Source organism: Delphinus delphis, chromosome 2 (genome assembly GCF_949987515.2).
Source record: "Delphinus delphis chromosome 2, mDelDel1.2, whole genome shotgun sequence".
Classification (NCBI taxonomy): domain Eukaryota; kingdom Metazoa; phylum Chordata; class Mammalia; order Artiodactyla; family Delphinidae; genus Delphinus; species Delphinus delphis.
This window is the reverse complement of record NC_082684.1, coordinates 158,157,287-158,184,651: the sequence shown is the minus strand read 5'-3', so window position 1 is coordinate 158,184,651 and position 27,365 is coordinate 158,157,287. Positions and strand designations below refer to the sequence as shown.

The following is a 27,365-nucleotide window of genomic DNA, read 5'->3' as shown; positions in this document are numbered from 1 at the left end:
CCTTATGGGACCGGTGACATGTGTTTTTCATGCTAAGTGTTTGGCCCTCACCTTTCGGGCTCATAATCTTCTCTCTCAGATCCTGACCTTCTTTCTTAAGCTCTTTTCAAGGCCTGGAGGGAATTTCCAGTGGTTAGGACTCTGCGCTTCCACTGCCAGGGACCCGGGAACTAAGATCCCGCGAGCTACATGGCACGGCCAAAAAAAAAAAAAAAAAGAGGCCTGGAGCCCCTGTTGTTCACATTTCAGGGGCATAAATAATAACAACCGTTACATCTTTATACCATTTCATGGTTGACAAAACATATTCACACACATTTAATCCTCTTGACGGTGATTATTCCCATTTTACAGATGAAACTGAGGTTCAGACGTGTTCAGTGACTTTGCTCAATCTCACTTGTGTAGTAAGTGACAAAGTGGTTGTTCTAATCCACTGCTCTCTGCTTTTGACCAGAGCTGCAGTTCCTGAGTCTGTGTTGACCGGGTGTAGCAGTACTATTTCATGCATTTTCTCTCTGTAAAGCCAATTAAGGAATTTGTGCTCATACTGTTGACTATTTTCAAGGTTATTAAATTAGTACTGGGGGAAAGTACAAACTTTATGAGAGTTTTAGGAATAGTCATAACCATGAGAAATGTGGAAATCTTGTCTTATAAAATGTTCATCTGAGTGGAGTCAGCTGAGGAGTTACTGAGGGGGAGGGCTACAGGGATGACAACAAAATAGAAGCTGTGTCTCAGCTAAAGGTTGAGAACTACATAAAAATCCATTATTTCGGGGCTTCCCTGGTGGCGCAGTGGTTGAGAGTCCTCCTGCCGATGCAGGGGACGCGGGTTCGTGCCCCAGTCCGAGGGGATTCCGCGTGCCGTGGAGCGGCTGGGCCCGTGAGCCATGGCCGCTGAGCCTGTGCGTCCGGAGCCTGTGCTCCGCAACGGGAGAGGCCACAACAGTGAAAGGCCCGCGTACCACAAAAAAAAAAAAAAAAAAAAAAATCCATTATTTCGATGGCACGTGCCACAACATTTCCCCGAAGTGTTCCATAAAGAATTACTGAATGCCAAATGCAAAGTTAGTACTTTTAACTTGTGAAAAGATTCTGTGCTTCCATGTACCAAAGAAATGCAAACAATAATTCCACGAGTAAGGCTAACCTACCTAAAGCATCACCTCCTCCAACACAGAGTAAAGCCCTTCATTCAGGCAAGACCACAGAAGCTACAAAAAGGTAAGGCTACAGGCTCGTGCTGCGCAGACTTCATTTTTTTGGCCATCTTCATGTCTTCCTTCAGTTTTATTTGGAACCCCTGAGCCAGGCTGACAGAGGTGACAAAAATAGATGCAAGACCCTGCAGGTGAGGGGCAGAGCTGGCTGGGGAAGGGATGCAGTCTGCTTCACGCTGACTCTCCCGGGCAGGACAGATGGCCCATCCCTGCAAAACCTGTATTATGGTGGGAGAATAATTACGCCCAACAGAGTATCTAAATATGCCCATTTTCCAGCGTCCATTTGAGGGGAACTGGGGTAATTGATATCCAAACAGCTCCATAATAGGTTTTGAGTTTTGTCTCCCATCAGCCCATTTCCCACATTCACTAAAAATAGCAAAATTAATTAATTTTCATTGGCTTTCCCTTCCCCTTCCTCTCCTGGGAAGAAGTGCTTATGAGCACTGAAGAGGAACAGGCCTGCTTAGATTCATAAATTGAATCGTTGAAGCCATTGAGGTCTGACTCCAGAGCTAAATTCATCTGATCTAATCAACAGAGGGCAGAACAAATAACAAGCCATTCTGACTTAACATTGCGTTAAAATGTTGTGTTAAGAAATTCCAAATGTTTGAGACATTTCTAAGAGGACCACATAATTTTTCATTTCATAAATGCATTTACTAAAAGATGCCTTTAAATTGTAAGCTCCTTTTGTGTGTTAAGAATATTCAGATTACACACAAGACCACTTCTGTGGCTTAAAAGCTACATCCATAGCTCTGATCCTATAGCAGTTCTCACACCTGAATCTCAAAGTATTTTTCAGATACTAATTCGTTAACTAGATGACATTATAGATCCCATTTTCAGGAGGAGAAACTGAGGCTCCAAGAGAACCTGCAGAAGGACATGGTTCTTGCTCCCCCATCTGTGGCTTTCTTCAGTAAAAGGCCTTTGCAAATTCAGGGACACTGCCCAACAGGTGGAGTGGTTATAAAAGGAGGGTATTATTACAATAAGGTGGTAATAGAATAACACACTGTAATTTTTGGCAAAATAGTTTTCAGACAATTGAAGAAAGCCATAAACATTGGATTAGGGAAATAAAAAGCTATTTAAATATATTTTTAAAATAGATAGCCTTTGTCCTCTAGCCCAGCGAAGACATACCTGTAGGGTGGCATTGGCCGGACATCTTTAAATAAGTGAAAAAGTATCTAGTAACTGGAACTGTAGCACCCGCGGGAGCCAAGTCTGTGTGGCATGTCAGTGCCAGGTGTGGGCTGACCACCGCCCTGGGGTCTGATCACTATCTCCTGGGCACTGTCTGCTCTCTGAAGGCCTCTTCCATTTCACCAGTGAATACCGTCCTCTGGGGACAGAGCCTTCTTGGTAGCCAATTCCAGATTGTGAAGTGATGACCCAGTTCTCTTAGGAGACAGACTGGGAGGAAACCGTGGATGTCAGGTGGAGGTAGGAAGGCACGGGGCTCCTCCAATCCTGCTGGAGCAGCCCCTGAACTTCAGAGACCCGCCCCTCTCCCCAGGCTTTGCTCACTCGGGCACAAGCCCATACATCTTTCATGGGAGATCAGAATGGAGACTTCTTTTTTTTTTTTTAATTTTATTTATTTTTTTATACAGCAGGTTCTTATTAGTTATCCATTTTATACATATTAGTGTATAGATGTCAATCCCACTCTCAGAATGGAGGCTTCTGACCCTGCCCTTGTTAAGAAGCTGAAGTCAGTTACTCACTACGAGGCCACTGAACTGTCTCCTTTTGTTTTTTCACAAGCGGGACAGGACCATGGGGCGTGGCATAACAGAACCTGGGGATCTATTGTAATAATGACTCAATTCCTTTGTTGCTAATAAGTGGACAAGTTGGAGCGAAGCCTCAGTTTGTGATGTGTGAATGCTGCCCGCTAAAGGCCCCTCAAGCAGAGGCCTGCTCACACACGCCAAGCTCAGCCCAGACTCCTCAGCGCTGCATTCCTCTGTTTGGCCCCCAAATTCCCTCCTCACTCAGACCCTTGCTGCCTCTGTGGCCTGAATGCTTCCTGAACCTGCACCCTAATCTGCCAGAGCTGCTCTCATTCTGTACCTTTAAAGATCTTGCTGGTCCTTTTGAAGCTCAGCTTGAGTGTGGCTTGCACGTCCCCCCAAAATCTCCACCTACTCCTTTCTCGCGCTCTCTCTCTTTTTTTTTGCTGTAAATATATATTTCTTTTTATTTATTTATTTATTTATTTTTAAAGGGGAAGAGTTTATTTATTTATGTTATGCATTCATGCATGCATGATCTTAGTCCCAGGGACTGAACCTGCGCCCCCTGCAGTGGAAGCACAGCATCCTAACCACTGGACCGCCAGGGAATTCCCCCAAGTTTCCTTGACTTTCTAAAAATACCTTACATGATAGGACAACAGCCATCCATGCTCCCTACAGACAAGTGGACAATACAGCAAGGGTGAAGCGGGAAAATTAGAGAACTCCCTTCTTGGACCACAGCAAACAGGTTGGTGCTTTTGCTTGGAATATTTTTGTGTGTGGGGGCAGTTGGTTACCTTTGAAAACACGGGTTGCTAACTCCGAGGGTCCACCTGGGTGCACAGGCCCTGGGGAGCGCACACGTGGAGGCCCCAAGGCTGCAAACTCTGTCCCTCCCAGCAGCAGACAAACGGTCAGGGCCCCGACAAACAGTCGCGGCCGTGCCTGTATTTCTTTTTTTTTAAATCAAAGTATAGTTGATTTACAATATTGTGTTAGTTTCTGGTGTACAGCAAACTGATTCAGTTACATATGTATATATATGTGTGTATGCGTATACATATTCTTTTTCAGATTCTTTTCCATTATAGGTTATTACAAGATACTGAACACAGTTCCCTGTGCTACACAGTAGGTCCTTGTTTACCTATTTTATATATAGTAGTGTGTGTATGTTAATCCCAACCTCCTAATTTATCCCTCGCCCCCCTTTCCTCTTTGGTAACCATCAGTTTATTTTCTATGTCTGTGAGTCTGTTTCTGTGTTGTAAATAAGTTCATTTGTATCATATTTTAGATTCCATATGTAAGTCATATCATATGATATTTGTCTTTCTCTGTCTGACTTACTTCACTTAGTGTGATAATCTCTGGGTCCATCCATGTTGCTGCAAATGCATTATTTCATCCTTTTTTATGGCTGAGTAATATTCCATTGTGTATATATATCACATCTTATTTATCCATTCACCTGTCAGTGGACACAGGTTGTTTCCATGTTTTGACTATTGTACATAATGCTACTGTGAACACTGGGGTGCATGTATCTTTTCAAATTAGAATGTCCATCTTTTCCAGATATTTGTCCAGGAGTGGGATTGCTGGATCGTATGGTAGCTCTATTTTTAGTATGTTTAAGGAAGCTCCATCTTTCTTTCTCTTTCTATAGCACTTGAAACATTCTGCCTGGCGGTGTGGTTGTCTCTACCCCCATCTAACTGAGCATCCACCAGTGGGTCAGAAGATCTTTGATCTCTTAGGAGCCAGGCCCATGCCTTCTTCCCCCTGAGCCCCTGGCGCATGGAACACACCATTTTGAAAATTACGCTTATTTGGAGTAGATGGAAACCGAATTGAAGGGGGTTAAGGAAGAGACAAGGGGTCAAGAGGCGGAGGCAGAAGGTTGGCGGCCAAAGGAAGGGAGCAATAAGATGACTGCTCAGAGGGCAGCAGGGTTGAGTGCCACTCGTCAGCAAGTGTGATGGAACCAGTGTGAGGAGAGGATGCAGTGGGAGGTTGCAGAGAGAGATGGGCTAAGCGCTGTGTCACTGATGCGTGTTGCTCCTCATGAGGGCTCACAGGAGCTTGGGGAACGGCCAGAGCGCTAGCCTCTCAGAGCATCATGTCTTCAGGGAGTGCACTATAACGAACAAAATGCATGGCCAGTGCTCTTGGAATAGCTGAACGGTAAGAGTGCCGGGGCTGAGGAGGGGAAAGATCACAGCGTCCAGGGCAATCACGACAGAGGAGACGGTTCATGGTCCATCCCAGGGGTTCCCTGTGGAGGTGACCAGGGCTGTTTAAACCACACGGCTGGGTTCTGGATCAGAGGATCCCCCAGGCTCCAGGAGACATTCCACTCGGCCTCACGCATCCTCCAGCTACAACAGATGAACCTCTCACCTATTTTTAAGGATTCCCAGGAGAGGGTATCTCGTTCCCTTTTTCGCGGGGAATGGAAAGAGCATGGGAAGCTTTCTTTCCTGGGTTAATTGAGGCCGTGTCGGTGAACGTCTCGAGGCTGCCTGGATAGTATTTTGTGAGGTCCTGATTCAAGGAGGGTGTGTCAGGCTGCTGTCTGGTCCTGGGTGCTCCGGAAGTTGGGAAGTGGAGGGGACACTGCCATTTGTTGAGTGATGTCACTACGTATAGAACTTAACTCCTGCTCTCTGGACTCTGAGACCAGCCCAGCAGCGAGGGTGGTGGGATGAGGCGTGGGGTCAGGATGGCGGGATGCGAGGCTCTTTCCCAGAATCAGGTGGAGTCACACAGCCCAGAAAGGAAGGGCTGAAAGACCTGGAGTTGCTTTTCATGAGGGGCCTCAGAGTGATGCCATTCCTACAGCCTGGGGGGCAAAGAGCTGCAAACCCTGACTAAAGGCCATTCTTTGAAAGGTATGCAACCTAGGTAACAAAACGTGAAATAGAGCCGGAGGGGTGGCCCCCATCAAAGATCTGGGCTAATGCTGCCAGCGTCGGATTTCCGTAATCCCTAGGATTCAACCGACAGAGGGAACAAGGACTTTTGATTTTATTTCCATGGTGGTGCAATTTCTCTTTTTAATTCTGAAATGCTTTAATTGATAGTCTTCACCTGGGTCTACCGCTTCTCAGAAAGTCACAGGATGTCCATCACCAAAGATGCCCAATCCAGACTAGAAGTCATCTTGTGGGTAAAATTCAAGATACCCCTGCAGAACCCACTTCTAATTCTGACCAAATAAAGAAACCCGTGAATTGCCTGCAGGGTTGGTCTCCCAATTTAAAGGCACTGTGTCCTGCCTAATGTTCTCCAGGAGAACTTCAGACTAGAAAATCCTGGATCTAGGAAACCTGCTCTGATAAATTTGAAATGGATGTAGGGGCAGTGTTTCAGGATGGGAGTCAAGGGCCTTTGAGGGGACTCTTCAAAGTCAGGTATTGTTGTGGGCTGAGTTACGACCCCCCAAATTCACATGTTGAAATCTTAACCCCCAACACCTCAGAATGTGACAGTATTTGGAGATAAGCCCTCTAAAGGGGTAAGTTAAAATGAGGTCACTAAGGTAGGCCCTAATCCAATAGGACTGCTGTCCTTATAAGAAGAGGAAATTCGAACACAGACACAGAGGGAAGACCCCATGAAGATGTGGGGAGAAGACAGCCGTCCACAAGCCAAGAGAGGCCTCAGCAGAAACCAACCCTGCCCACCCCTTGATCTCAGCCTTCAGCCTCCAGGACAATAAGACAATAAATGTCTGCTGTTGAAGCCCCCAGGCTGTGCTACTGTCTCAGGGCAGACCTCCTGAGCAGACCGCTACAGGTGTGTTGAGGCATAACTGTTATAGGGGAGCGGGGCACAAGGCCCAGGAGAGGGAGGCACAGCCTGGAGCCTGAGGGACTGCTCTGAAATGACAAGAGCTAAAGTGGACTATTCTAGGTTAGGGCGGAAGCCTCAGGGGGTGAAGTACAGACAGTTGTAGGTCAGCCTGGGTTAAGACAATAGCAATCAGCTCATCTAACCTCTGCTCCCAGCTTCAGCTCACACGCTCACCTGCCCCTTGCCCAGCCGCCCAACTTGTTTCTCATTGGTCAGGGCCTTGACCGCCAGGGTCTTGTTATATCTCCCAGGAATATATGCAATATATTAGGGGACCCCTGAAGTTGGCAGAATACCTGTCCCTCCCCCAGTGCTCTCCGTTGGTGGAATTTCACAATAGTGGTGGAGAAAACATTTGGAGTAAAGGCCTTTCCTAGGTAGCCCTCAGATTATATCACTTTGGGGACTGCTGACCATTTCTGCTCTTAAGGCTTCCCTGGTTAAAGAGGAAAAGATTGAAAAGAAAAAAATTATGGACCATGGGATGCAAAACTGAGTTGAAAAATTGAGCAGAATCTTCAGTGTGGCGTCCCCAGACGGAGCCCTGTGTCTTACTCAATCTCAGATCTTGATTCCCCTCGTTTTTGTCTTTAGTACCTTAAAACAATCAATGGCCCAACACAGGGACAATATTGGAAGTTTTCCTGTTGAGTGGACTCAATGCTCCCCCAAAAGTGAGTTATTTCACTACTTAGAGTCTTGATTTTCCATGTGCAAAACTGTGGGTTGTGCTAGCCATTGCCTCCTTGCTCAAAAAACCATCAGGAACATTCAAGTTGAAATAAATATTCAGTTTCCCAGTAAGTATTTGTTAAATTGGCAGCTCCAGCATACTTACTAGAAGTGGGAAATACAGTGACCTGAGACTTAAGTTCCCCTTTTTAACTTTTGAGGTTGGAGGGAACTACTTATTGCTTTTTATGAAAAAAACCCCATTCATTTTGCTCATTAAATTGTTATAATTTTCTTTTTAATAATAGGTCTGTAATAGGTAGAAATTCCCCCAAATTGTGGAAAGTATGGCTTCTCATCTCACTATAATTTTGATAATTATAGCTAACAGCCATTCATTTAGTTGGCATCATTTGGGAGAACTGAAACATTTCTTTGAGTGTCTTCATTGTAATAGTTAACGTTTTGATAGAATCTCTTCAAAATCCATTAAACATCCTTTTATCTTCCTAAACATTGTCCACTGGATACAGCTTAAAGGTTTTATTCCTCAGGGTCATCATACCATTCCTGTCACACTGAGGTGTAATGAGGGTGTCATCACTGAGCTGCTGTGTTGGTCTTTTTGCCCTGTGGCTGAATGATCATGTTTTTAGGAATCTTGTGTCTACTTGGTGCCATTGCCTGTTTTTGTCAATCTATCTGCTTCGAGTGCTGTCCACTTGCTGTGGGCTGGGAGAGCAGATATGAAGCTTGCTAGAATATGTCTATAGCTGGATAAAATCGGCTCTGAACTACTCTTTGGTGAAAAAAGGTACAGTGGACATTTGTGAATGCCATCCCAGCTTGCATTACACCTTTCCAATCGTCCCTGATTTCTTTTTTTTAAACTTATTTTATTGAAGTATAGTTGATTTACAGTGTTGTGTTAATTTCTGCTGTACAGCAAAGTGACTCAGTTACATATATACATTCTTTTTTATATTCTTTTCCATTATGGTTTATCTCAGGACATTGAATATAGTTCCTTGTGCTCTATGCAGTAGAACCTTTTTGTCCATTCATTCTATATGTAATAGTTTGCATCTATTAACCCCAAACTCCCAGTCTATCCCTCCCCACCTCACTCCCCTTTGGCAACCACAAGTCTGTTTTCTATGTCTGTTTGTTTCTGCTTTGTAGATAGCTTCATTTGTGTCTATTTTAGATTCCACATATAAGTGATATCATGTGGTATTTGTCTTTCTCTTTCTGACTTACTTCACTTAGTATGATAATCTCTAGGTCCATCCACATTGCTGCAAATGGCATTATTTCGTTCCTATTTATGTCTGAGTAGTATTCCATTGTATATATGTACCACATCTTTATCCGTTCATCTGTCGATGGGCATTTAGGTTGATCCATGTCTTGTCTATTGTGAGTAGTGCTGCTATGAACATGGGGGGCATGTATCTGCCTATGGATTTTTAAAATGAGACTTTATATGATAAATTTCCTTATTGTGTAAGCCACTTTGAGTCAGCTTTTCTGCTATCTACATCAAAGAGAGTTCTAATTGACTGATAACGGGAAATAATTTAGTACTTGGACTTGATCGAAGATCTATTTTGGTACCTCAGAATATATCATTGGTACACTTTGTGGTAATACATGGGTGCACACTTATTCTTTAAAGAGTACATACGCATTGTAGGCACTGTTGTATTATGATATTTCACTATTAAAAAGAAAATAGTTAATACCATTATACACCCATCTAGGCAGACTAACCAATAGCATTCATTCAAAAATATTTATTGAATGTCTGTTATTTGTCAGACACATTCTGGGTCTTAGGGATATAGTTGGGGAACAAGAAAAAAATCCCCGTTCAAAAGGATACAATTTAAAAACACAGAGGATCTATAGGAATGCCAGGTAATGATGTGTGCTATGGAAAAAGTAAAGAAGGTTAAGGGAAGGATGAACAAGGGCTGTTATTTTAGGCAGCATGGCTGGCAAGGCCTCTCTGATGAGGTGACATATGAGCAGAGACCTGAAAGAAGTGAGGGTGAGCTTTGCAGATACTGAGGGATTCAGAAGGAGCTCTCCAGACATGGGAACAGTGTGTGCAGAGGTCCTGAGGTATGAGTGGGCTTGGAGCGCTCTGGACATAGCATGGAGGCCAGTGGACTGGAGTGCAGGGACTGGGGTAGCGGGTGTCAGAAAGACAGCCAGGAGCACAGCCTCATATACAATGTCAGGGACTCTGATTACCTTCAGAGAGAGGTGGGGTCTGTCTGGAGGATTTTGAAGGCATATTAGGATCTGACTCAGTATTCAAAAAATCGCTGTTGGGTGCGGAGAACAGTCTGTAGAGACTAAGGACATGGGGTGCTTTGATGTTGCTCCCTTCAGCAGACTTCTATTTCTTTTTTTTTTTTTTTTTTTGGCTGTGCAGAGCAGCTTGTGGGATACTAGTTCCCCGACCAGGGATGGAACCTGCACCCCCTGGAGTGGAAGCCGGGACTCCTAACCACTGGACTGCCAGGGGTGTCTCTCAGCAGACTTCTAAATAGCAAAAAAGCACTGACCTGAAAGAGAACAATGCACAAGTTATTGCATTTTATTTTTGCCCCCAGAGTCCTTCTGCACTGTGGGTTCTGTCCTTCTGCAGGATGCCGTTCTCCCTGAGTGACTAGGGAGCCTGTAAATACAGCCGGAGTACTGGAAGCAGATGATGACAGTGGTGCCTGTGACTTTGCAGAACGTGGGAGTCCCTGCCCTGGGTGTTTGATAACCTCTAACCTCTGACCTCTGACCTGGGAGGCAGCCCTGGGCAGCAGAAGCAGCAGTGAGTCTGAAACCCACGGCCCTGCTGGACCCCTGGACTCTGCTTCTTCTCTTCTGTCAGACACATCTATACCTTAGCCCGTGGGCTGATTCTCTGTAAGATGATTTCAAAATGAACACAATATAATGTTCTAGGAGTTGAAATTAAAAATGCTCACTTAGGGACTTCCCTGGCAGTCCAGTGGTTAGGACTCTAAGCTTCCACCGCGGAGGGCATGGGTTTGATCCCTAGTCGGGGAACTAAGATCCCACATGCGGCGCAGCATGGCCAAAAAAAAAAAATGCTCGCTTAACCTAGCTAGATTCCTTCTCTACTTTCCAAAAGGGAGAGGGCAAAGAGAAGAGGTTGAGAGGGCATTAATAACTCTCCGGATGATCTCTGAATACTCCTGCGGAAGGATTAAGTGTTCTTTTGAGGCATCCGGCCAAAATACCCCTCTGTACTGTTGCATTGAAATTAACTAATGAGATAAGCCTCCTGTTTTAGTTTCCTGTCTTTGGTTATAATTGCCGCTGCAGCCTTGCTCATCGTTTCCTGTGGGTTTTCCTACTCTGGCTGTGAAAAATATTAATGCCTTTAATTTTTCATTCCTCCCTTCGGCCTGGGATTCTGTGAAGAGTAAGATTTTCTTGTTCTTTAGGCTGCCTTTCTCAGCGATGAACAATTTTCATTTTCTACAACAGATCTTCCTAGGTTAGTTTTTTTTTTTTTTTCTTTTTTTTTTTTGCGGCATGCGGGCCTCTTACTGTTGTGGCGGCCCTGGCTCACGGGTCCAGCCGCTCCACGGCATGTGGGATCTTCCCGGACCGGGGCACGAACCCATGTCCCCTGCATCGGCAGGCGGACTCTCAACCACTGCGCCACCAGGGAAGCCCCCTCTAGGTTAGTTTTTAATTCAGACCTTCACTTTGGTTTTTTTTTGACTATTTTAAAAACAATGAGAAGCCTACAACACCCAGAGCTGAATCCAGGGCTTCGAAGCTCATCATGGTCTCTTTTTCGTTGTTTGCTCTCAAGAGTCCTTAACCTGAGGGTGTCAGTTCCCTGTGATTCTAGGCAACGTTTTGTATGTTTAGGAAGATGTGGTTTATTTCGCCTAGAAAAGATGTCATAACTTCATCAGGTTTTCAAAATGTTCTTACTAAAATAAATTTTAAAACATTCAGAAACCCTGCTTAACCATTCTGGGGATCATTGCTTCGGGCAAATCTAGTGACTAATCCTTGTGATACATGGGAACAAACATAATCATCTCTCTAGAGATTGTAGGAAAAAGGTTCTCTCCTCTCTTAGAACCACAGGGCATTTGAACCAAAAATGATTACCACTTCCCCACCCCTCCTTCACTGCACAGATGCAGAAATGAATTTCTCAAATCTCACAGCACGGGAGTGGCAGAGCTGGGACGTGGTATTCTGTTTACTATCCACGTTCCACCAGCAGCAAGGTGACATCTAGCACTCCCTAGTATTCCACTTCCCAAACTCTTCTCTCTTTATTAAGGTACACTAGTTTATTCCTTCCAATGAAAACAATTTCATTCCCAGTACCAAAGTAATATTTAGTAATTGACAAGAAACCTGACAAATCATATAAAGGGTCTGTATGTCATAAACCTGAGAAATCATTTCTTGTCCTTCCCAGCCTACAGAGGACATCCCTGTGCTTTTTTTTTTGGCCACACCATGCGGCATACAGGATCTTAGTTCCCCGACAACGGATGGAACCCCCACCCCCTGCAGTGGAAGTGCAGAATCTTAACCACTGGACCCCCAGGGAAGCCCATCCCTGTGCCTATCGTGGACTCCCGCCATTGCATTGTTAGTTATCTCTTTGTATCCATGCTCCCCATCTCCCCCGGGATTTTCGGGGCTTTGAAGACAAGGACCTTCTCTCGAATGCTTTTATATTCCAGAGAATCTAGCACACAGGCCCGAGCACTATTTGTACATTCCATTGCACTTTAAGGACATTGTCTAGGTGTCACCACTGTGGATCATAATTCCTAAGCTCAGTGCCTTCAAGGGTGAGGCAGGTAATGAAGCAGAACAAGTGTAGGGCCATAGGGACAGTGGAAACAGCAGAAAACTGGGAAATTAGTGCCCCATCAAAATTAAAAAGAAAACAAACTTCAGAGGCCAAACTTCCAGCTATCGTGACATGAAAAGGTCAGTAAATCCTCTCCTCCCCAGACAGTATGAAACTGGACAATATTGTCAGAACCAACCATTTCTGTGCTTTGGAAATTGGCCAAAGGCAGATAACAAACTGAGAAGCATTTACTCATGAAAAATGGATAGAGCTTCAGGCAAGAACGGGTCTGCAGCCTTTTTGTCTGGTCTGTTTCCATCCCAGCCCTCTTCCCAGTTTTGTCCACTGTTTTATCAGCAAGGGGCTGACCAGAAAAAAATATCAAGTTTACTGCCAATGCGGTCAAATAAATTTTGAGCAGAGGGTGAAAACCTACAGCACTGACAGCAACAGAGAACTTGGCAGGAAACAGATGGGGAAAACTCACATCTCTGCAAGTTCGAGAATGTGCTCCTGATTGGGGTAAGTGGTGAACCAGCTACGTATTTAACAGAAAATCTTGGAATGGGAGAGCCAAAGGGTTGAGATGGGCTCTCCACACATCCCTGCTGGCTGGGAAACTATGCACATGTGCAGGAGAGACCCAGGAGAGCCCGGTGGAACGTGAATGCTGTTTCTCCAGGACCCAGCACAGTGCCTGGAATATAGGAAGTGCTCTGTTTATGTTGAATCGATGAATGCTAGTCGCCATATGCAGTATATCTGTCTATGCGTTGCCTTAAGTGCTTTTCAGAACAAGACAGGGTATAAGTAAACACATTAAGAACTAATATTATTATTAAATAAGATATGTTGGGAGAGGGCTCAGGAGAAAGGAGCCATTAAATACCTGAGAATCCAGGTACATGGGAGCAAATCCAGGGAGAAGCAATGGACGTGGTAATGGACAAAGCATTTGCTCCCCTGGAAAAGCTCTTTCCCTGACACCCTAAATACACAGACCTTACTCTTGGTACTTTTCTAAATGCAGGCTGGCTCCTTTGTGTTGAAATCTTGCTTGGGAGAAAAAAGTGTACGTGAAGTGCTTAACACAGTGTTGGTAATGAGAAAACTCAGTGGAAGTGTTTGTTTTTAAGAATGGTGTAATAAGGTCTTCTGGACTTTCCTGCCTTGATCCAGATTTCATGGCTCCAGATAATTTTGCCAGGAATGATAAAGACCCACATGTTAAGACACCTCCTCCATTTCCAACTCTTGGTCTGTAACTTCCTTGGGGAACACAAGTAAAGCCCATCAGACCAGAAGTTTATTCAGAATTTGGGGGCTCATTCAGCCTGGTCCTTGGGCAGAAGACTGGCTCCATGTGTGCTTTGCTGCTCAGGGCTTGTAAGACCAAGAAAGGGCTTCTCTTGAGGTTGGAACAGGGCCCAGGAGTATGTGAACATTTGGGTAGGTTGGGCTGGCATGAGTGACTGATGACCCCAAATACACCCCCCACTTCCCTCCTCAGGGGACAGTGGCTTCTATTTACAAGGAGGCAATGAACTCCCAGGAGAAAAGACACCCAGAGAATACCTGGTGGAAAGCACCCAGCTAGATTCCTGAAGAGCAGTGCTCCCTTCTTCAGGGTGTTGCCTGATAAGAGCGTTTTCATCGTTCTTGGCAGTGTAGGCTTGCTCCTCTCCAAGAACCATAACTCAGATGTTAGGTGTATTAGTCAGCTCAGGCTGCCACAACAAAGTACCACAGGCTGGGTGGCTTAAACAATGGACTTTTATCTTCTCACATTTGTAGACTCAGTGTCCCAGATCAAGGTGTGGGCAGCGTTGGCTTCTCCTGAGGCCTCTCTCCTTGGCTTGTAGATGGCCATCTTCTCCCTGTGCCCTCACGTGGTCGTCCCTCTGTACCTGTCTGTGTCCTAATCTCCTCTTATGTCAGGATGCCAGTCCTGTTGGATTAAGGCCCACCTATACAGCCTCACTTTATCATAACCACCTCTTTAGCTCAACGCCAAATACAGTCATATTCCGAGGTACTGAGGGTAGGTCTTCAGCACAGGAGTTTTGTTATGATTCAGCCCATCACGTTAGGTAACCTAGGGGCAGGGGCAGGGGCAGCTTAAGGCTGTAACTTACTCAGCAAGATTGGAAGAAAAGAAGAAAGAGTGTACAAAGAGGGGCTTTGAAGGGAATAAGGAAATTAACATTTGTTTACTTAGCCTCTACCTACACAGGCAGTATCCTAGGTGCAGTTTAATGAAATTTCGCAACCATCTTATAAGGAAATTATTCTTCACCTTTTAAAAAAAAATTGACCTTCCTTTCGTCTTTGTTTTTAAAATCTTATTCTGATGGTGGTGGTTGAATCTGTGAAAAAACTTTAATTCCAAATGTTCAAACTCGTTTTGACGTTCAGCTCTTCTCTTGGCTCCTCTGAGCCCTGGCAGAAATGTATATGAGCCTATCAGCCGAGCATTAGATTGTTTCCCTGAAAAGCAATGAAATACCCTCAGCATTCCTAAACGCTGGCCTGATCCCACCTGGACACCAGGGGACTGCAGTTTGGTGTGGTCAGTTGTGTGAGGGGTAAGCCTGGGATTGTACATGTGTGTACCTTCATGCGGGGGTTGGGAGGAGGGTGGGAGAGAATTTTCTGCTGAATTTTGTCTGACTGAATGAACAGATAAGAGATCTACCTCTTAAATGAGACGCTGAGCATTTTATTCCTTCTTCACCCTTCGTCCTGCACAGACACGATGTGTCCTGCATGATACACCCGGAGACCAGCTACGTGGTTTGAGGGGGCCAGTGAAAAATGAAAATGAGGGGGTCTCTTGTTCAAAACTTGTTGCTGAACTAAACTTGGATCCGCTTGCCTGACGCGCAGCAAAGCCAACCCACTGACACCGGGCTGTGGGGAAGGAGAACACAGCGTTTATTGCAGGCTCCAAGCAGGGAGTCCAGGCAGCTCATGCTCAAAAGGCCCGAACTCCCTGATGGCTTTAGGGGAAGGGATTTTAAGGGCAACGTGAGGGAGAGGGTCCCCAGGTGCATGACCAGCTTGTATACGTCCTTCTGATTGGTTGGTGGTGATGTAACAGGGTGGTATTTCAGGAGTTAACATCATCAACCTTCTGGTTCCAACCAGTCTGGGGTCTACCCGGTCAGCAGTTTCCACCTGGTGGAGGTTTCAGTATCTGCAAAACAACTCAAGGACACGACTCAGGATATTATCTGCAGCCTCTGAGGAGGAACTAAGGGCCCTTGACTTTGTTTTATGGCTAAACTATTTTTATTTTGTCTTGCTCGACTGCTTTCCCTTGTTTCTGCATTTTCTCACTTCTCTGATTAAATTTGCTCTCTGGAACTTGGGGAAGGCCTAGGAGGCTAAAACTTTTCTACAAACAAGAGGTGGAGGACATAGGGGTCTGTTCCGGGGAAAGTCTCGCAAGGTCCTGTTTGGTTTCAAAATGATGAATAAGTTTAAGATGGTGACAGCTGAGCTTGAACCCAACCGTGAGATCCTTCTGGGTGGGGGCCCTGGGGGGCTGCCCAGGTCACACACACGTGAGGCCAACCGTCTGACCCTGCCACTTGTCTCCTGGGGTCATTGGACCGAAGGGGACCCTCCTGGTTAATTATTATCCCTCTCTAGATGAGCAGCTGATACTTTGTCTTCACTTGCAGACTCTCCATCCCCCATCCCTAGTTACCATGGATGCATTCTCAGCTGGCTTTCCCAAGAGAAAGGAAAACCCGCCTCTGGCTCCAGATATTCCTGTTAGTCTGCTCAGCACTGGGGATGCAGATGGGGCTTGGTTCCCTGGTCATAGCTGACACCCCTCTGTCACTCTCCTCCCACCCGGCTCCTCCTCTCTGAGGCCCCCAGCCTTCCCGGACTCTGCCTGTGGTGGTAGAAAAGTGGGAACACCTTTGGAATTTTATCGTTTCCATGGCAACGAGGCTGGCAGGATGGCTGGTGCATGTTTTCCGGGCGGAGTCCTCTTCTGTTTCTTCTCCAGCCAACCTTTCTTGACTGAGGGGGTTCTGAGCGTTCGGCGGAGGTGACTCAGCTGGCAGTGCTGGGTGGCCAGCCCTTCGCTGTTCCCTGGGCACAGGCTCCTTTGTCCTGGCCTCACCCAGACCTACTGACACCACAGCTCAGCCTGCTTCTCTCTTCCCTACTCTCCTCATCCTGATTCCCTTCTTTGCTGGCTTCTCGTCAGCATGGCTGGTGGGCATTTGTACCAGCCCTCGGGTTGCTCCCAGGGCCTTGCAGATATCAGGGTACTTCATCCTACCACACTCAGATTCCTGAGAGGTACCCCCAGGATAGTCAGCAACACTATCTTTATACCCCCAGCCCTTTTCAGTGAGCCACCGAGATGCTTCCTGAACCTCAGGGGCCAGCCCCATCCTTCTGAGGCGTGATGTAATGTAGGGGTGGTTATGGGGTAGCAGGGGTATACGGGGTGTGCACAATGGTAAACCGCCACTTTAAGAGGAAATCCTCTGCTGCTGTGCAACCCAGCTTCTGTCTCTGAACCTCAGAGATGACCTTGAACTCTGAGGAGCCCAAGGGGTAGTGAGGGCCTGAGAGCCATAGGGATACCTGGGCTGGGAGTCAAGGAACCTGGGTTCTGGTCCTCTGTAGCAGGCAGAGTAATGGTCCCCCAAATGTCTGTGTCCTAAACCAGTGAATATGTTACCTTACGTGGCAAAAGGGACTCTGCATATGTGATGAAGTTCAGGATTGTGAGGTGGGTAGAGATTCCTGGGCTATCAGGTGGGTCCAATATAATCACAGGCCTCTTTATAACAGGGAGGCGGGTGGGTCAGAGCCTGAGAAGATGTAATGCCAGGAGTAGGGGCTGGGGTGATGTGATCGCTGGTGGGAGTCACGAGACAGAGAACCTGGGCAGCCTGGAGAAGTTGGGAAAGACAAGGAGACTGGTTCTGTCCAGAGCTTCCAGGAGCACCGCTATCCTGCTGACACCCTGGTCTTAGGCCAGTGAAAGCCATTTTGGACTTCTGACCTGCAGAACAGTGAGGTCATGTATTTGAGTTGTTTTAAGCCTCTAAGTCTGTGGTCGCTTGTTACAGCAGCGAGAAGAAATGAATACGTCCTACACCTGCCGTTAATGGAGCTACTTGACTCTTGGGTGGGTAATTCCTCTTTTTCGACCTCAAGTTCTTTACATTAGGGAGTGTGATACACAATCGTTTTCAAACATTTACTAGAAAATTTAAAGGAGCAGGATGGTTTTATTAGTTGAAATCATGTGCAGAAGCCCAGTGTCAAGCAGGTGAGAGTGGAGCTTCTTTGGTGCTTTGGGGCCTGCTGGGCAGTGCTGAGTAGTCAGAAGGCGCTGGCAGAGCTGGAGGTGGGCCCTCAGCGTGTCTCTTGTTATTGACTTTCTCTCTAGGGGGAAGGTGGAAACTTGTGTACTTGATTGGTTGACAACTTCTGACACACACCAAAAACTCATTGGAACTGAGTAGAACTTAAACTACTGTTGTTGTTTTCTTTTTTAACGCTATGACCTTTATTTATTTATTACTTTTTATTTAATTTTTTTAAATAAATTTATTTATTTTAGACTGTATTGGGTCTTCGTTGCTGCGTGCGGGCTTTCTCTAGTTGTGGTGAGTGGGGCTACTCTTCACTGCAGTGCGCGGACTTCTCATTGCGGTGGCTTCTCTTGTGGAGCATGGGCTCAGTAATTGCAGTGTGTGGGCTCAGTAGTTGCGGTGCACTGGCTTAGTTGCTCCGAGGCATGTGGGACCAGGGATCAAACCCGTGTCTCCTGCATCGGCAGGCGGATTCTTAATCACTGCGCCACCAGGGAAGTCCCTACTGTTGTTATTAATGAGGCTTTATACACGTATCTTACTTGGGGTGCTCTATACAACTTATAAGAATAGACCTCATCTTCAAGGTATGTCCATTTCTTGCAAGATCCTCATTTCAAATCCCTGCCTGTTCAGGAGTTTAAGCAGGGAGGTAATGGCCATTAATACAACACATCATCTGGAAAGAACCGCAACTAGTTTGCCACTGTTATTAAAATTGACTTTGGCAGCCTGCCAGCATCCTCAGTGCCCTTGGGGAAGGTCCACTCTCCCTGGAGTTTTCCTTTTGCTATTTTTCTGTTGCTCTTGAAGTCTAGCCAGGGTCCACACTCGTGCCTCTATACGCGACTCTGAGTTTCAGATGTCTAAAGTTGGGGACCTCCTACGATATCGTGCTCAAAAAGTGGAAGGGATAAGTAAAGGGGGCAGCAGACTCATTTTCTCAATGGCACAAAAATTCTCTGGGAGGATGCCAAGGGCAATGTAAACCCAGCCCGACTGAGAAATCAAAGCAGCATTTAAAAAACAAATAAGCTTCATGGGCGAGTATCTCAACTCCCTTAATAAAAGCAACTTTAGGACTAGACAAAACAAACACAGGAGTGGAGGAGGGTTATTAAATGTGAACTTGTATGTTCTGTACCGGAAGATTTTCTACTTGGTCTTTCTCTCTTCCTCTTGATATAATGTATAAGGATCAACAGAGGAACTTGTTAAAATTGCAAATACCTGCATTCTTCCAAACCCAGAGATTCTGCTTCAACAGGTCTGGCATGAAACATTCCAGGTGGTTCTAACATGCATGGCCCTAGGAGGAAATTAGGACAATCATTGACAATTGCATCTGAGCTACCGAAGTGAAGATAGCTTTAAGTCCACTCTTGGAAACTCGAACAAGTAGGACCCTTGTGTATACTTCTTTTTATTTCCTGCAGCGCCTCTTTCTACAAAATTTTTTTGGGTGACTGCATAGTAGTTCTCTAATAAAAAAACATTATCTTTGTTATACAGCATTATGTTATATAATGCCAGCTTTCAACATATTGTAATCCAATACCTTTTGCATATAGCAGTCTAGTTTTCCCAACACCATTTATTGAAGAGACGGTCTTCTCCCCATCGTATATTGTGGGCTCCTCTGTTGTAAATGGACCATATATGCATGGATTTATTTCTGGGCTCTCTATTCTGTTCCATTGATCTAAGTGTCTGTTTTTATGCCAGTACCATCCTGTTTTGATTGCTGTAGCTTGTAGTATAGTTTGAAATCAAGAAGCATGATGCCCCCAGCTTTGCTCTTCTTTCTCAAGATTACTTTGGCTATTCGGGGTCTTTTGTGGTTCCACACAGATTTTAGGATTATTTGTTCTATTTCTGTGAAAAATGCCATTGGAATTTTGATAGGGATTGCACTGAATCTCAAGGTGGCTTTGGGTAGTATGGCCATATTAACAATATTAGTTCTTCTAATCCATGAGCATGGAATATCCTTCCATTTATTTGTACCATCTTCAGTTTTTTTACCAGTGTCTTATGGTTTTCATGGTACAGGTTTTTCACCTTTGAGGGGAATTCTTGAGTTCCCATGCTTCATCCTTGCTTCTTTGCTTCTATATTCTCTCTCTTTCACTGTTAAGAATTCTTTCTCCTTGGCCTTGATTCCTTTTGCAATCCTCTCAGTGGTTGTAAAGAGCTCTCCAAGCAAAGCTAGAAACTGCTAAACCAATATAAAAAGCCTTCTCCTCCTTGCTGAGATCTTATTCATTCATTCACTCCCTCATTTGTGCATTCCACAAATAATGGTTGAGTGCCTACTTTATGCCAGGCATGTCCTTGAAATGAGAGGTACAGAGATGAAGAAGACAGTCAGGGTCCCTGCCCTCATGCAGCTTATATTCTCGTGCAAAAAAATAAACAAGAGAGGGAGGGAAAAGAAAAGAGAGAAAAGAAAGAAAATCAGAGTTGTAGGCGCTGAGAAGGGAATTAAAGGGAGGTGGTGGATGGCGTGACCAGAGGACTCTAGATTGGGTGGTTAGGGAAGATTAAACATCTGAGAATCATCTGAATGTCAAGAAATTATTATGCAAGTAGAAAGAGGGGCATTCAGCCAAGCAGGACCATGTGCTCAGGGAATGTAAGATCAGACCAAACAAAACGCAACTAATGGTATAATTTTGTGCCCCCACTAAATACATTTTCAAAAAATCTTATTTCTCTTTTTCGTATGTCCATTAAAACGGACTCTTCAGAGCCAGAGTCAACTGTGGGGAAGTGGAGCTCAGCAGAAAACAGAGACTACTGGAAAATGTCAGCTGCCGAATGGAACGGTCAATTCTGATAGAATTTCTTTCCACAGTAATTTGCCACCCTTCCTAGGCAGGAATCCTGCCTTTTCTTATTCTCAGAGTAGAAAAGAAGAAGAAACCCAAACCTAACCCAAAACATCCCACCTCATCCCAAACAGAAATAACCCCTATTACCCACCAGCTCCAGCCATGAAAGAAGAGATTGCCATCAGGGTATGATGTCATTATATTCCGCTTTAATTGGAGCAAAGGAGCAGAGAAGAGGTGAGGTTTTTGGCAAGAATGCTCAAAGGACTACACCCTTCCTCCTTGATTGTTTACAGCAGCCTTGCAATTAAATACTAAAAATATACCAGCTATAAATTGTTTGACCAACTCACCAGCTGTGGACTGGACTGTCACCCCCAAATTCATATGTTGAAGTCCCAACCCCCTCATGTGACTGAGTTGGAGATGGGGGCCTTCAAGGTGGTGATTGAGGTTAAACGAGGTCATAAGGATGGAGCCCTGATCCGATGGGACTGGTGCCTTTATAAGAAGAGGAAGAGATACCAGAGATCTCTCTCTGCCATGTGAGGACCCACTGATAAGGCAGCCATCTGCAAGTCAGGAAGAAGAGCCCTCACCAGGACGGGACCATGCCGGCACCTTGACTGGCATGGTCTTGGACTTCCAGCCTCCAGAACTGTAAGAAAATTAATTTCTGTTGTTTAAGTTGCCCAGTCCATGGCTGCCCAAGCAAACTAAGACATTACCCCACCTCTAGTTGGCACAGAGATGGTGCAGTGAAATGAGTGAAGGATCATGACTCCCCACTCCATCCCCAAGTCTAGTGTTGGAAAAATATCCAATGAGATCACGGTCCCTCAGGATTTAATGTCAAATAAAAAAAAAATCTCTGTTTTTCATAACTTAGAACTAATGTATTGAATAGTGTTTAAAGCAAAAGTTTAATAATATTTAAAATTTTAACTTTTTCATTTATAGCAGGCCATTTGAAATGTTTGTTGAGTGAATAAATGAATCCATGAAAATGATACCACTGACCCCATAATAGCTAAAACCTGTACTTTTACATTTTTCCCCCAGTATTGAGGTCAGTCTTATGTTGGACCAAGACTGGCTCTGTATCAAGCAGGTGTGTGTCAGCTACACCCTCACCAAAAATGGAGCACAATGTCAGGGTGCAGGATAACTTTACGGGACCCCAGGCACTTTTGCCTTGATGCGCTCCTTCCTCCATGAAAAAATTTTTAATTATATTTTATGATGACATTCTTCTGATTTTAAAAGAAATGAACACGAAAACACTTTTCCGAGCCCGTGAAAGTATCATGCGCCCTGACAGATGTTCCTTCTCTGTCTGGAGTCCAAGTCCTGCTTACATCACTTTTTGGCTGTATGATTTTGGGGACAATCCCTCGGCATCCTCATCTATAAAAATGAGGTGAATGAAGGTGTAAAAATATGGAGAAAAATCTTCCATGTTAGCAAGAAACTTCTTTGATGTGGGGGGTACTTTGATAAGAGTCTTGGGATGGGGTGTGCTGGAGGAGTAATAGTTTTGTGAGGGGTGCAGGGTGAGCTGGAGCTGAAGACAGAAGCATTTTCCTCTCTACCCACCAGACCTGGCAGAGGAATTTTGGGGTCAAGGACAGAAACGTCAAAGGAAGAGTCTTAGGAAGAGGCTTGTCTTTGTCTCCTCAGGTCATCTTCAGGAATATCCCCATTTTCCTTTAATGCTTTCTGAGAGTTGAATCTATTTGGGGAGAGTGGAGGGTGCTGAATTCTGCTCCAAGGTGGGCCTGGGTCTAGAACAGAAGCTCTTAGCCCAGGGCCCAAAAAGCTCTCAGTAAACGCTGCCCTTTGATATTAACAGCCCAAGGCAGGCTTGAAAACATGGTTCTGCCCAGGAATAAAAAAGCAGGGAGCAATCTTCATAGCACACTCTGAGGTCAGCTGACTCTATTATTTAAAAAAAAAAAGAAAAGCAAACAATTATATTTATGAGCTTCTTCCTCTCCACTGCCTCAGATGAACTGACATCTAACTAACTTTACTAGTATTGACTCTGCTAAATATGTTTCTTTTATTCTCAGGACTAAAAAGCAAATGTGATTTTCTAGTCCAGGTAACCTGGCAACAGTTAGGCCTTGGAGATGTCCCTCTAGAGCTAAGCTACCACTTCCCTCTGCTGGAGAAGTTTGGAACTGCAGCTTCAAGCGCTGAGAACCAGAGATTCTAATTAAACAAGGGTCTGGTGCCTGGTGGTCACCCTTGGACTCCCTTTGCTGGCATTCTTGGAACTCCCTTGGCCCCTCCCCTGGTTGGCATCTCAGCCTGGGTTTCCCCTGGAAAGCAGAGCCTGAGCCCCAGGTCTGCATGGAGGCAGTTATTTTGGAAAATGATCCCTGGGAACAGGAGGGAAAGACATCCAAGGGGTTCTTGTGAGATAAGAGAACATGTATATGCTGGTCTCTGTCCCCAGGTCCTGGCGCAGGGCTCCTGAGACCCTTGTCACTTCCTGAGTGATGAGCGCACCAGGAGCATCTTTTATCCTAATATTTGCTCCTTGACCGTGGTTCCCTACACAGAGCTCCCAAATCCCTTGGAATTTCCTGGGTGAGAGCAGTGTCTTTCTGTTCTGAGGAGGTGACTCTGGGATCCACTTCAGAAGAGTCTGGGTGGGGACCGGAGTGGAGTGGGGATGGGACAGGTGACACAAGATTGATAAACTATACACTGAGGACTGTGGAAGCTGGGCCATGAGCCATTCCAGGCTAGATTCACGGTGGTAGGGAAGGCGGAGGAGGGTGTATGAAGGATGAACGACAGGAGCCTCAGATGTCTCCAGATGCTTTCCTAAAGCATCACCGTGTGCAGACAGTGCATTTCAGGGGCGAGATAAACAGTCCATCAGGGGAACCGGACACCTTCCTCCAACACCTGCTGGTTCCAGGCTTTTCCAAGGCAGACTTGTCATTCGTGGTGAGAACCTGTGGTCTCTGAGAAGTAAGTCCTAGTGATTATTTCACCAACAAGTTCTCCATAATTCATTTTTAAAAGAAACAGAGAATTAAACCTGAAATATGTCTTTAAAAAGAGATGGGGAGGCACCACGCCAGAAGCTGAGTGGTTCACGAAAGGATGGCTTGTTGTCTGAGTTCAGTACACAAGCCTCGGGGCGCTGTCGACCCGGAGGAATATTTCAGTGGGATTACCTGAGCTCTTTGCTGCTGCAAAGACGGATGCTTTCTAAGTGGAACCTCTTCTCACAGTGACCAGGCATGATGCCGAGTAAAATAATGGTCACAGAGAACATCACCAGCCCCTAATGAGAAGCTGTTGACAGAAAAATTGCTCTAACCTTCATCAAAAAACCAATAAATGTCAAGGAAGGGACTAGAGATGCAGCAGCTCATAAATTCCTTCTCCAGGGGCCACTGGAGGGGAGTTAGGGGACCACGCACTTGCTCAGCCTTTTCCCTGAACGTTGCTAAGGAAACTTCCAGAAAGCTTGGATTGTTTATGGGGCTGCTCACCCTGACAGTCTCGAGGGGATGTCACCAGGAAGGGCACCCCAGCTTCTGGTCAGAACATCCTGCGTTGAGTACCAGGGCTGGCCAAGTCTGTTATCTTTTTAGTCAGCTAGACCTTGTCTGTGTGATGCCACAGTTTGTAAGGTAACTGGGCGCTGAGATCCCTTCCGCTTGGTTCCTGTAATACTTATTTCCTGTGGTGTTCATTTAGCAACCGGTCGGATGGCCCCACTGTAACGCGCCTTCCGTAGCTATATCTTGTTTCTACTTTTTTGTGAGGGATGGGGGGTGTTCCCTGAGTGACTGATGTGAATCTATCCCTTGACTTAGTTTGGGTTCCCCAAAGGCGGACCCCGAATCAAGGGCCCGTGTGAAGGCGGTTTATTTGGAAGGTCATCCTAGGAAGCACAGGTGAGGGCGTGGGACCAGGTGAGGCAGGAAGGAGAAAAGCTGATGAAGTTTGCGTTAATGAGCAGGTCAGTGTTATGGTGGGCTCAGCCCTGCCGGTCCCGCCTGAGAAGACACAGCCCCGCACCTGAGAGCTTCTTCCTCCGACGGCCAGGGTCCGGGGCGGTTATCCACACCCCCCACCTGCTGTGTTGAGGGGTGTCCCTGGAGGCCTTACCTCCCCGCCACTTTGGGGTTTGTGTTGAAGGCTGAGCCCGTTACTGGAGGGCCAGCACCACCACAGAGGCAGAGACAAAGTGCTTGGGGGCGGGTCTTAGTCTGCTCACTGTAACAGAACACCTGGAGGACTGGAGGACTTAAAAATAAATGTATTGGGCTTCCCTGGTGGCGCAGTGGTTGAGAGTCCGCCTGCCGATGCAGGGGACACGGGTTCGTGCCCCGGTGTGGGAAGATCCCACATGCCGCGGAGTGGCTGGGCCCATGAGCCATGGCCGCTGAGCCTGCGTGTCCAGAGCCTGTGCTCCGTCCGTAACGGGAGAGGCCACAGCAGTGAGAGGCCCGCGTACCGCAAAAAAACAAAAAACAAAACAATCAAATGTATTTTCTCCCAGTTCTGGAGGCTGGAAGTCCAAGGTCAAGGTGTGGGCAGGTTTGGTTTCTCCCGAGGCCTCTTTCCTTGGCTTGTGGACAGCCTTTCCTCTGTGCATAAATATCCCTGGTGTCTCTCCTTCTGCTTATAAGGACACTAATCCTTCTAGATTAGGGATCCATCCTTATGACCTCATTTAACCTTACTACCTCCTTATAGGCCCTAGTTCCAGATACAGTCCCATTGGGGGACAAGGGTAGTTCAACATATGAACTTTGTGGGAACACAGCTCATTTCATAACAGGGGAAGCTGTTATCTGTGGAAAGTGCCCACCACAGCTGCACGTGATATGGAGGTGGGTCACGGGGACATGGGGGGGGGTCATCAAGTCTCATCTACGTTAATCCTCGAACCACTTAGGAGCCAGGTATCGCTATCATCCCCCTTCTAACCATGAGGAACCTGAGGCTCGAAGAGGTTAGACGACTAGCCCCCATGTCACACAGCAAGTCACAGGGCGTGGACACAGAGGCAGCCCAACTACCTGCCTCCCGTGCGTGACAGCTATTTTGTATTTGAGTTTTAACGTGGTCACGACTTATCTACTAGACTAAGTTCCTGGAGAGTCGGAATTGTCTTAAAAAAACCATCGCATGATGCCTCGCACAGCGCTCTGCAGTTTAGACTCAATAAATACGTGCAGTGATGTTTTAAAATCCTTTCAACTGTTTCTTTTGGAAATAGACCCAGGGGGAAAAAAATCCATGCAACTGAAATAAAGGAAATTAAATCTGCTTTTACAGGAACATGGTAACTTGTGTGTGTGTGGTTCACCACTAGACTGGCAGGAGGACAGGTGTGAGGGGTCCCTGGGGTGGGTGGGCTGGGTGGGGTGAGGGGCACAGTGAGTGACCCTGGCAAATGTCCATCGTCCTTTAGGGACCGGGTGGGGTTGCTGATATGGGACTAGGGCCTTGAAGAAACTTCATGTGTGAAAACTGGACAGACTGACTGGGTAACTTAAGGGATAATTATCAAAGGATCAGAATAATAACTTTGACAGCAGTAACAAACGAGCCAATTTTGGTTTAAATAGGCATATTAACCATTTCAATAGAGTCTGTCAAGAGCAAATCTATTAGCTGTCTTCTCACCTTGCCAACCAACCATATATTTTCTCTCTGTTCTATCACCAGAAGTGTAAGCATTTGGAGGCCAAAACATGCTTCAGCTGTGCTTTAAAGAAAGAAAATGGGCTTTGTGGAACCCTGGATCTGATTTCATCCAAAGTAACTCCTGAATACCGACCTACACAGAGACACCATCAACTTCCATGGACCTACAGAGAAAACATGGATTTAATTCACGTTTTGCTGAGCTATTCAACTTTGCAAAACTGATTTAGAAAATGTGGTCTGAGAATTTTAAGAAATTTCTCATGTCTGTGTCACAAGCCAGGATGGGGTGAGGGTGTGTGGGGAAACTGCACCCTGGCTGCATTCAACTGGACCCGGAAAGTCTCATGGGAGATCTACGCTGTGCCGGGCAGTGTCCAGGAGCTGAGAAATAAACAACAGAGGACTGATGTGGCCCTGTAGGAACGCACACTCTTGTTTGGGGGCAGGGAGCATGATACACTAGACTGTGATTAAAAAGAATAATTCAGGGCTTCCCTGGTGGCGCAGTGGTTGAGAGTCTGCCTGCCGATGCAGGGGACACGAGTTTGTGCCCCGGTCCGCGAAGATGCCACATGCCGCGGAGCGGCTGGGCCCATGAGCCATGGCTGCTAGGCCTGCGCGTCCGGAGCCTGTGCTCGGCAACGGGAGAGGCCACAGCAGTGAGAGGCCCGCGTACCGCAAAAAAAAAAAAAAAAAAAAGAATAATTCAGTGTGCTTCCTGCACAACAGAAGTGTCTACAAAGTGTTGGAATGTCGCTGTCACCTCAAAGCCAGTAAGAGGGGCAGCAGGGTGGCCTGGGGTAGAGTCCGTGCTCAGAACCCGACCCCCTGGATTTCAGACCTAGCCCTGCCCCTACCGGCTGTGTGATGACAGGCAAGTCACAGTATCTTTGTGTTTTAGTTTCTTCTCTGTAGAATGGGGTTCATGAAGCCTAGTGCATAGAGACTTTATGAGGCTTCATGTATTAACATCCAGAAAACGCTTAAACAGTGCCCGGCACAGAGCAACCACGACATCAGTCGCAGCATTGATAAGCTTTAAATCACACTCCACTTTGATCAACGTTTTTTCCTGTTTCTAGATTCCTAGAAGTTTCTAAACGTGGCCAG

At 46.0% G+C, this 27,365-nt stretch overlaps 1 protein-coding gene across 2 annotated transcripts in view; it reads left to right on the top strand.

Annotated features, from left to right (window-relative positions):
* Window positions 1-26,748, top strand: part of UPF2 (UPF2 regulator of nonsense mediated mRNA decay) — a 211,336-nt gene extending 184,588 nt beyond the window's left edge. For both annotated transcript variants that reach the window (XM_060006040.1, XM_060006039.1), the window contains exon 23: window positions 26,274-26,748. The gene's annotated coding sequence lies outside the window, so the exon portion shown is untranslated. The remainder of the gene's footprint in view (window positions 1-26,273) is intronic.
* The last annotated feature ends 617 nt before the right edge of the window (window positions 26,749-27,365 follow it).